Source organism: Triticum urartu, chromosome 1A (genome assembly GCF_056163025.1).
Source record: "Triticum urartu cultivar PI428250 chromosome 1A, HENAU_Tu73, whole genome shotgun sequence".
Lineage (NCBI taxonomy): Eukaryota > Viridiplantae > Streptophyta > Magnoliopsida > Poales > Poaceae > Triticum > Triticum urartu.
The window spans coordinates 424349012-424360234 of NC_141873.1; the positions used below are offsets into that span (position 1 = coordinate 424349012).

The following is an 11223-nucleotide window of genomic DNA, read 5'->3' on the forward strand; positions in this document are numbered from 1 at the left end:
GGCCCTGCGGGCCTGCGTGGAGGAGACGGCAGCGGGTGACATGGCGCCTTCCGATTCATCGAGGGCAGTGGCATTGGATCCGTCCGGCGCGGACGGACGTGTCCGGCGGCGTGGAGGGAAGATGGCAGCTAGGGTTTGGACTGTGAATTCAGACGACCTATATATAGGTATAGGGAGCTAGGAGAGGGCAAATGAGGTGCGATTTTCTCCCACATGATCGCGATCCAACGACGGAGAGGATGGAGGGGGTTTAGATGGGCTATTGGGCTATTATGAAGGGGTGCTGGGCTGCAAAGAGAAGGAGGGGTTTCGGTTAACGCGGTTAACTGTTGGGGCATCAAACAACCTCCAAATGGAACGAAATTTTACAGGCGGTCTACCGGTGATATACCAAGGCCACTCGACAAATCTCGGTCCTTGATGAGAACATTTTTGTCCCGCTCACGAAACGAGAACTGGAAGGTGCAACGAGTGCATGTGAGAGTGTCGGATGTCGAAACGGACAATGGAGAAAGTGACCGGATGCAAGTTTTGAAAAATATGATGATCTAATGCACATGATGACATGGCAAAATGTAGCACACAAGAAAATGTAATGGCAACAACGACGAATAACTGGAAGACACCTGGCGCATCGGACTTGGGGAGTTAAAGAGAGATGCATAAAATCATGAGAGAGATACTTTCCGTTTCTCTAGAGGAATAAAAATGAAATTACGAGGAATTATAAGGAATGCAACTGAGGCAGTATTCACCAACTGTCAGGTAGTTCAAAGAACACTAGAAGTAAAATTTACATCCAGGTCCATAGACCACTTAGCTACGACTACAAGCACTGGAGCTAGCCAAAAGGCGCACCTTTGTCAGCACCCATCCTTTGTCGGAGAAGGGCAAACATTGTTGTGGTAGATAGCCAGGAACAAAAATACGCTGCAGCTCGTTAGTTTCCAGCTGAATATGTTTGATGGACCATTGGTATGCGCTTATTTTGTGTGCAATAACAATGAATCTATTTGGTCCCAATAGCCAATAAGCCATAATATGTTTTCCAGCTGTCCTAGCTCTTGGTATCAAAGATTATTGTTTGCTACAGAATTATTCAAGTCGATACATCAAGGTCTGCACAAAGGTATGGATAAGTTTAAAAGATTTGACACTATCTAGAGTATAGTTCCAGATTCAGATGAAAAAACATTCTGATTGAAATCATAGTATTAATTATACTTTCGTGGTAGATTTAATTTTAATTTTTCCCAAAAATTGTCCCAATACCGTGAGTGTAATGCACGTGTATGTGAGCATCTATGTTAAAAAAGGCCATGATACGGGTTCAAATACAAAGAGTAGGAAAATAAAAATGTTCAATTAAATTATTCCAGCTAGAAAAACAATTCATAATGCTCCCAAGTGAATCTTTATTTCCAAACATTATTCTTGGTCATTTTCTTGCTACAATTATCTGATGCATTCGCAGTGACCATCATGGCAGGTCCCACCTCCGTAACCATCTCTGTTGCAGATATCATTACAAAATGAAGGATCCGTACATGGAGTGTAGGGTTCACGGTGCCCCTCGACGCCAATGTTAGCTTCCTTGCCTACAACAATAAAAAATAAAAGGTGCCATCAGAACCTCTTGTTGTTCGTATTTAAACTAGGATTCTGTGAAATCAATGTACTATGCAAATAGTAGGACAACAGTGGAGTGCTAATACAAACATAGGAAGAACATCTACTGGCTGGTATATAATTATTATGTACTATGGAAACCATATGTACCACGACAGAATTGTAATGGTGATCATAAAATCACAAGGAAAACACCTCTTTCTTTCCATGCCATTGTTAAATAAAACTAGGTTTAAAGTACTATGAGGCATGATAACTTTTAAATAAGGGGACGAACGCGACGCACAAGTTTGCACTACAAGGAAAAATAGTTTTATATCTATTTTTTGCGAGTATGAGGAAAAAGATACTTGCCTATCTTAACTAAACACCTCACTCTATTAGGCACGGTTGAAACACTTTTCTCTTGCAAAAATACTTGCATATATTAACTTGAACGATCAAACTTCATAAGAAACATTCATATCATTGGCAACAGAGAATGATGCAATAGGATCAATTTTTTATCTAGCTCTAGGAAACCACAAATTCATATATACTACAGTTGATAAGCTCTGGTAAATAGAAATGTACCTATGTTCCTCCGTGATGCTTCACTCGACAATAAAGTGGTTGAAACCATCAAAAGTGCCATCAAGCATAGAACACCAGTGTTGATCCGGATTAGAGCCATAATGAAATTGTTTAGTGTTCTCTTATCCTATGTCCGTTTGGTTTAGAATTGTACCACTTTGCTGGTTCCTTCTGCTGTTTATATAGAGGCATGGCCGATTCTTGGAGTATCAATGTTTGCCATTTTATTCATTCCTGCTTTGGCGAGTTTCCTTTTTACAATTCGCCGTGATTAATAAGGATCCTCGGATTATACGCACATCATGGAATATCCTATAGGTATCGATTGACAGACTACAAATACATCCATAAGGAGTTTCTTAGTATTCCATATACACAATTAGGGCATTTATTGCCTCCTAAAAATAACCATATGAAATTAATTAGTTTTCCATTATAACATTGTGACATTTTATTGGCTCCCAATATTATTTACAGACGAAATTAATTAGTAATACTCCATACCAAGATTATGGTATTTATTCGCTCAAAAATTACAAGGGAAATTAATTAGTAGTATTCCGTAACAAGATACATAGTGTATAAGAAAATGTGTCATCTTGATAGTTTGGTATTAGTTTATGTATTTGGCACCTATGATTTTTGAATAAGACACAGTGCGTTGCACATACGGTCTGGCTAGTGCATAGTCACCTGATATTTGATTGAATTTGTTATTTTGATTTTTTTAGTCAACTATGCAGGTTTCATTTGGGGCGGTGGCGCGTTTTTTTCCGCTGGCGGGGGGTATTTAATTACTCAAGCTATAACAATTTTACAATCATCGGTAATCATAATGATAATCTCCTGGGGAGCGAGCATGTGTAAGCCAAGAAGCTGTGTGCTGCTCTCCATGACCAATTGCCACCATTACATGCCCAGCTTTATTCTGCCCATGACTAATAATCTTATGAATTTCAGTGTTGTGTTCGTTGAGCAGATGCACTATCTCTGCAACTTGGTGCATATTTTTGGATCGATCACCCAGCCCAACTTTTACAAAAGTGATGATCTTGGCACGGTACGTCCCAACCTGAAACAGGGCTTGAGACCAATGCAGAGTTAGACGGAGGCCTATCCCTTGGTGACTGAGGCAACCTGAATTACTTCAAAACCACCTGTTGGAAAATGACGATAGTATCTCGGAGCAAGCTTTCACTCCATTTTCACTCAAGAGCAGCTGGACATGGTGCTGCGGCCCATTATTCACAAGTACCATGTACACTCAGATCACCGGCCAATTGTCCTTCACTGGAAATTGCACGTGCATTGCAATAAATGATAGTGTATTATTTAAATATCAAAAATTGGGACACATATGCAATTTCAAAATTCGAAACACATACATGTAATTTTTTGAAGGAACATTTACACCTGTATATAGTTATGTTATACCAGTACAATGCCCACGCACTGCTACCGTAGATCTCAAAAAATGCCTCAAGCACGTTATAGCGAGCACTAAAGTTTCACTTCCCACATCCCACCTATTTTATCAAACACTGTGATTCCCAATCAGACTTAAATTTTTAAGATCAAATGGGAAGGTCAAATTTAAGCACCTAACGATGAGAAGCGAATGATATGGTGCAATATGACCAAAATATATCTGCTATTAAAGATCCACATGCATATTGCATTGTCGACTTCTCTTGTACCATTTTCTACTTCACCAACAATGCTTGCATCTCCCTTTCACTACTGGGAAAAGTCTTATATATTTTTTTGAGCAAAAATAGTAGGGTAAACCCCTACTGTAACACTTTTTTGATTAATATAAGAGTGGTGTTACAAGTCGATGTACAATGTGAATATGGCTATGTGTATGCCTATGATAGATTTACAAATAATCTAGCTAAGTTTGCATCCCTTCCTTCCGGCTTGGTTTTGCTTTCCTCATGACTGTAATTGTTCCTTGAAACAAGCATTGCAATATTCTAAGCTATTTGTCTTGTGGTAAAAAATAATGATGTTTCTGTTCTTCTCGATGGACCAGCATCTAGCAATCAAGCATGCTCTGAATGATTGAATGTTTTTTCTGGTTTTTTGCTTTATCTAGCATTTGGTTGATGCTATGGTCAGTGTTCCATTCAATCCCAATAGATATCCAGAAATTGTGGATGAAGTCACACGGGAAAAATAGATGCTTCAGGTGTTCATTAGGCTCATCATCACATAGGACACATTTGCTTGATTGAATACAGAAGTGTTTCCTTGCTAGCAAGTCTCTAGTATTTAGCCTATCAAGTAGCCGTAACCAGAAGTATTTTTTTCGCTAAGCATCCAGATTTCCAAATCCATTGGAATGGTTAAGGGGTATATGGTGGGTTTCCAATGAATTATAGATAAATCCTTTTGGTGGAATACCTTGTAGATGACCAATAGAAGTGCCAATTGTCTCAGTTATTGTTGCTTGCAATATTGATCATGTTCCTCAAAGATATGATTTGTTGTACGGCAACAGTTGACATGCCTAGATGAAACATTTCATATAGACCTTCCGTAGCTATATCATGTGTAGCAGCAAATGTTATATCCTTGTTTTTAGCATATGAAATTAGTTGGGGAATTTATTCTCAAGATTATCATCCTCCCATTTATCGTACCATAACCTGAAAGTAGATCCATCACCAACTTTGCAAAGTTACATGCTTTTGAAATCATTTAGAACATAGCAGCAATCTCTCCACCCATGATCCAACCTTTGTTGGATAAGTTGGTAGCTCACCATTGTTTTAGTATGAGTTCCATAATATTTTCACCCATGTTATGTCATACTTATTAAAGAACTTGTGTATGAACTTTGTCAGACATGCTCTGTTCTGAGTTCTGAGCTCTAGTACTCTAGGCCACTATCTTTTTGATTAAACATACCTTCCCCATTTGGCTAGACATTTGCCATGTTCGTTGATATTCCTCCAATACCATAAGAAGCACCTGCCAGATTTTTCAAAATGATCTAGGATGGTAAAGGCAACTCTGATGTTGCACATTGCAAAAATGGGCAATGCATTGACCACGACTTTAAGATGGACAAATCTTCCTGCATATGAGATCATAGGTGCGATACCAGATAGCCTGACATCTAATCTTGACACCATGGGCATCAAATCATCAATTTTTGGTCTTGTGGAGCCCATTGGTAAACCAAGATATGTGAAATGCATGCTTTATTTTTTACATCCAAGTATGTTGGCAAGTTGCAGAGCTCTTTCATCTGTTATGTTCACTAGTTGACCCGTTGCGCCAAATGGCCCAGAGACCCGCTGAAGACATGTTGTCGATGAAAATAGTTTCATGCTGCAAGAACCTTCAACTAAACCACCCGTTGCGCCAAATGGCGCAGAGACCTGCTAATTCCATGTTAGCGATGAAAAGAAATCCATGGTTTAGTTGATATAGTTACGGGTATGCACATATGACAACAAATTTAATCTTTCTTATATGAAAAAAACAGGGCTTGTTATCAACAATAAGATGTATATACACAATTAAATTTGGTAACATAGAGTTCTGTTTGAAACAAAATGCATGTAACAAATCTAATCCTCTTTAGTAGGAAAAACATGGTATATTTTGTTGTCTATAATGAGATGTATATACAAATTCTAATTTCGTAGCACAGAGTTATATAATCTATAAGATGTGAATGACGGACATCACATCCAGAGATATTCACATCAGCAACAAAGTTGTCTACAATTCATGTGAATGATGTGGTTCGCCGCGGCGGCCATTTCGGGGGCGTTGATTTCTGAGGGAGTCCAGGTGGTGATGATGATAGACACTCGGTGATCATTTGCGGAGGGCATGATCAGCGCAAATCCTGCATATTTCCCTTGTGAAGCCCGTCTTGAAAGTCGGAGTTGTCCATTGTTCGCGTGTGTAGCCATCTGTTAGCATGTGGCCAGGTTGGCTGGTGGTACCCATGTTGTGTGGGTTGAGTTGTATTGGTTTTAGCCCGGTTTTCCTCAACTAACCAGGAAATTCTCACTATTTTGTAAGCTAATGAAAATGGAAGTCTTTTGTCTCATTTCAAAATAATTAAATAAAATATCAGCGAGAAATAACATCCTTGGGCCAGCACCTGACTAAGTTGAAACGATATTGTTCCGCGCCTTCCAAATATGTGAAGGATATTACCGATGTTATCTTGGGCTTGCAGCCCTTTGGGTGGCATCACAACAACAAAATTACGGTCATTTTTTCATATATATATATATATATATAAATGAAGTGTCAGGTCATAGCATTGCTGAAGGGGACTAAAATTTAGGAGAATGGATGAGAATAGAAATGATGTAAAGTCGGGTCTCGGTTTAAAATGGGCATAAGAAATTAGTATTTTAGTAGAGCTGTATCGGAATGCACAAAGGCTTAGTAACTGCAATACTAATTTACTCAAGGAAGAGCTGCACAATTTACTCAAGTAAGAGCTGCTCAATATTGTCGTCAGAACAAACTGTAATAGGATCGTGGGAATTATATGTTGATGTGTACACACCTTCACAATTATATAACTCTATGTAACAATGCACAAAGGAGTAGCAGCCACAATATTAATTTACTCAAGGAAGAACTAGTCAATTATGTCATCAGAACCAACTGTAATAGGATGGTGCAAATTATGTAAACCTTGAACGGGGCGCATAGTACCTTCCAAAGCCTGTTAACATCAAGATGTAATAAGGCAAGAGAAAAATGATTGTAACTATCTTCTAATTGTTCAAACATTTGAGAAAGCTTAGAGAATCCGTCCTGCTGCCTTTTTCTCCAATGTTCTCTTCCTTCTTTTACCTGCAAAAATGAAGCATGTTCCACAAACAGGCAAAATCAGTGTTGTTACCAACAGAATTTCATATTATAAGAGGTATTCTGGAAGTATTTATGCTAACTAAATTCAGAAAAGATCAAAATCATAATAATTTAGCAGCCCTATATAAGACTTGTTTCAATCCTCATGGTGCATATCAAAGCCCTGCAATCGAAACTGAAAAATTACTCACACTGAAATCTCTAAACACCAGTTGATCTAACTAATCAAGCAAGTAGCAGTCCTGCACTGAAACCCCTAAACACCAGTTCAGTTATCCATAGTATACACATCCCGGCTACTACAAATTCTGAAAAATGAGAAACTGCACCCTCAACAATAACTGACATAAAGGCTTAACCAGAGCAATCAACCGTTATTTCTGCCATGGCACAAAATTTCTAATAGAATCACATCTAAGAATGTCAATTAGAAGGAGAGAAAGGAACTCTAGGAATTCATGGTGGCAGATAAAGCAAATAAAATAATATTGTTCAGGAAACGAGATAATATCAGGGACACGAAAGGTTGTTCTGAGATGTTCCAGACAATCTAATAGTTAGACATAACACAAAAAAAAGGTTGAATCAAAGAAAAACTAAAAACCAGATTACAATATAAACTGGTTACCTTTTTTTGCTTAGGCAAAGGCTGACATGAACATTAGAAACCAAATTGAACTTATCTTTTTCTATGTAGTAAAAAACTGAACAAGTGTTTGTGTTTTTCATCGAAAGAAAAAAAATGCTAGGAGAGTAATATGCTTATGGCAGAATTAACATTGATAGCAGAAGAAGATATATACTCGAAATGTTGGACTAAATTTAGCCATGGGAGATATAAAAAAATTGGATAGCATTGACAGCCAACCAAGCACATGAAGGAATATCCCCGCCAAAATTAAGAACGGTAAATTAGCATCTAGAGGTATATAAAAACAAACATTCCGCTTGGAAGAGTGTTATCTCAGTATGATATAAATATCTATGAAAATGTACGCACTAGCTACTATTCATGGGGTGTCACCAGTAGCAAAACCCACACCCCAAATTGTAAAATCTGATGTCAGCAGCAAGATTGCCGCACAAACAAACTGCTTGAATCTAATGAATAAAGAAGGGAGCATCCTAATCGCATACAACATGATCTATGAACATAGTTTTTTTTTCAAAGGATATGAATCAAATTAGCAAACTAATTTGACCAACGGCTCTCGCCATCTTCTGAAGCTAATCACAAGAAATGGTTGCGTAGAGCAAAAATCCAAATCACATCAGCAAAGAAAAGCTATTTCCATGAAGTGCAGTAGAAGCAGTTAGGAGAGGATGCTGCAATTTCCAAACAAAGTATAAATAGATATGAGATAGACATGAAATAATTCATTATATCTCAGACCACACTAAAGTATTAAGAATCAAAGATATGGACATAATAAAACTAAACTTCAATTATATGAATATATGCATCAACACAATAGCCATTCAGTTCATAGTTAACACGGGAATGGACCAAACAACTGCATCGCTTGCCGGTTCGCTAGTGTTGTACAACTACAAATGCCAATACCTTGTTCCCCAGGACCTGCAACATGGTGGCGTCGGATGCACTCGTCGTCTCTTGATGCGTGTGGAGGTCCCCAAGCCACACCCATGGACACCTCTCCTGCCTCCTATCCAGCTCGCTGCACCAAGCACCGCGCTCACCGGTGCTATTCGTCGACCCGCATTGGTTGAGGCACCACCAGGATGGTCGATTTCACATGGGTCTCCTTTTCCTTGTCTAAATCCCATCCGAAAGTTCCCTAAAGAGAGAGAAACAAAGAGCACCACTGCTACAGCTACCCAGGGTACTATAAATACATGGATGGAATCAAGACTAATAGATAAAAATAATAGAGCAGATAGTTTATTTAGTATAGCACTTTTTTTCTTTTTGAAGGATTTAGAACAGCAGTTAGGACCAATAGAACTCCATTTTACCAATCAGGTGTTTGATTTGATATACCATGTTTAACTATCCGTGTTTAGGGTCGTCCCATCAGGGCATTTGAAAAACTTTTATGAAGAAGAGTTAACTTCTTTAATCAACCCCGTAGAGCGATGTATTTATCAAGGAACGGAACAACATTCAGAGCTGCATGAACAGACTTCCATATTATAAGAGGTATTCTAGAAGTATTTATGCTAACTAAATTCAGAAAAGACCAAAAGCATAACAATTTAGCAGCCATATATACATGATTTAGTAGCAGGGGCGAATTCTCTCAACTATATATTGCAAAAAGGGTTGTAGTAGTCTCCGGCTTGGCTGGTTTTACCTTGAACAAAATTGCGATTTAGAAAACTAACATGGGTTTTCTGAAGAAGCTCTTGTACCCGATCAACAGTCCCATTGCCTGATCGGAGTGAGGGAGAAATGCAGGTAAGGAGAATGAACAAGCATCTTGAAGTGAGAGTAGTAAATAACCAAGAAATGAACCAATAAAAAACACAAAGAACAATCACTATCAGACCCATTAATTTGTCCATATACATGATTTAGAGTATAACTTGGAAACGAAAAATATCTAGGCAGATTAGAGATAGAGCTCACCGTTTTTTCCTCTTCCTCAAGATCCTTCCTCTTCTCTTCTTCGTTCGATCTACACACATCTTCTTCAGAAAAACATAAAACAAGATATCCAAATTAGATTAAAGAACCAAGGGAAACAACAGGGGAACCTGCATGATTTTTTCTTCTGCATCTTGCATGGATGACGAATCTCACAGAGAATGTTGAGATCCATCTTGGCCTCACCTTCTGGCGAGGACGACAATGATGAAGGCACCATGGACCACCGCTTTGCCAGCATCACCGCCTGGTGTGGCTGCTGCTCCCCTCATCCCCGGCGGCGCCACCACTGGAACATGAGAGGAGGTGAGGAGAGGTGACGACCTCTATCACCTGCTTTTCCCTATCGCCGGCCTCTCCTCCACCCCGTGAGGCGTCTGCTGCCCGGTCATCGGCCTCGCTGCTCCACCCCACACCGCTGGCCTCTTGGCCCTCCCCTGCTCCCTCCCATCCGACGTCATGCCTCCTCCCCTCTTCCTCTCTTTCTCCCTCCTCTGTCTCCCTCTCATCTTCTCTCTCCTACAGATCTAACTGAGCGTCGTCGATGTTGCCCTTTGCCTACAGGTCGGCGCTCTGGTGGGGATCCGGGGAGGAGGAGGGGGCGGAAGGGAGGAATGGTGTGGCGGCTGTGAGAAGGAGCGGGTGGCTGTGGATGGGGGGCTAGGGTTTGGTGCGGTTATGTCCAATGGGCTCCTCGTCCCAGCCACGGGACGCGCGGCGCACGAGGAAAGGTTCACCCGCCCGAAGATGACCTGCTGCTGAGACAGCCAATGCAAACTTGAGACGAGCCCACTCGTCATTGGGCAAGGAAAATGACTGAGAGATGAAAAATGATTTAACTGCAAGTGAAGATCCAATGGTGCAGGCGAGCCAGAGGGGCAGATCCGACGGCCGACGAAGCTCCAATCGGGGGAGCCTTGTGGAGGTGAGTTGGCTAGCTTCTTTATAGATTTAAATTGGTAAAAGGGAGGAATTACTATAGTTTACCTTAAGCCCGGTGAATTCAGAGGAGATTTTATATATGTGTACCATGTGACTGAGTTGTTTACGATCAGTTGGCATGATGATCAATGTGTCATATGCATACTATATGATGGGGTAGTTCATACAACCATGGTTCTCAATAGGACTAGACAGATAACCTTCTTGCCATGATTTATTAAATAAACTTGTAGAAGCTCAGCATCAATGACATAGAGTATAGGGGACAATGGGTCTCCTTGGATGACTCCTACTTTGAATTTTTTAATCTTACCATGCACTCCATTGAGAATAAAAAATGCATATGTCGTTGTGAGTAACCGTTTGATTGACCCAGTCCATTCATCAAAGCCTAGGTGTTTAACCATGTATAGTATGTCATTCTAATCCAGTTTGTCAAATGCTTTTTCGAAATCAATTTTGAAGATGATGATCTGCTTCTTGGATTAGTGGCACATATGGATATACTCAAAAGGCCATGCAAGGCGGGCTTGAATGGTATTTTTTTTAATAAAACCATACTAGTTTACACCGACCATAGGAATAATGACCTTTTGTACTCCGTTTCCTAAAATTTT

The 11223-nt window shown here is 39.8% G+C and overlaps 1 long non-coding RNA gene across 1 annotated transcript; it reads right to left on the bottom strand.

Moving 5' to 3' along the window:
* Positions 1-1344: 1344 nt before the first annotated feature.
* LOC125534938 (uncharacterized) lies at positions 1345-2424 on the bottom strand. Its single transcript, XR_007294561.2, has 2 exons — positions 2203-2424; positions 1345-1598 (listed from the first exon to the last, which is right to left on the bottom strand). It is a non-coding gene; the product is annotated as an uncharacterized LOC125534938 (long non-coding RNA).
* Positions 2425-11223: the final 8799 nt, after the last annotated feature.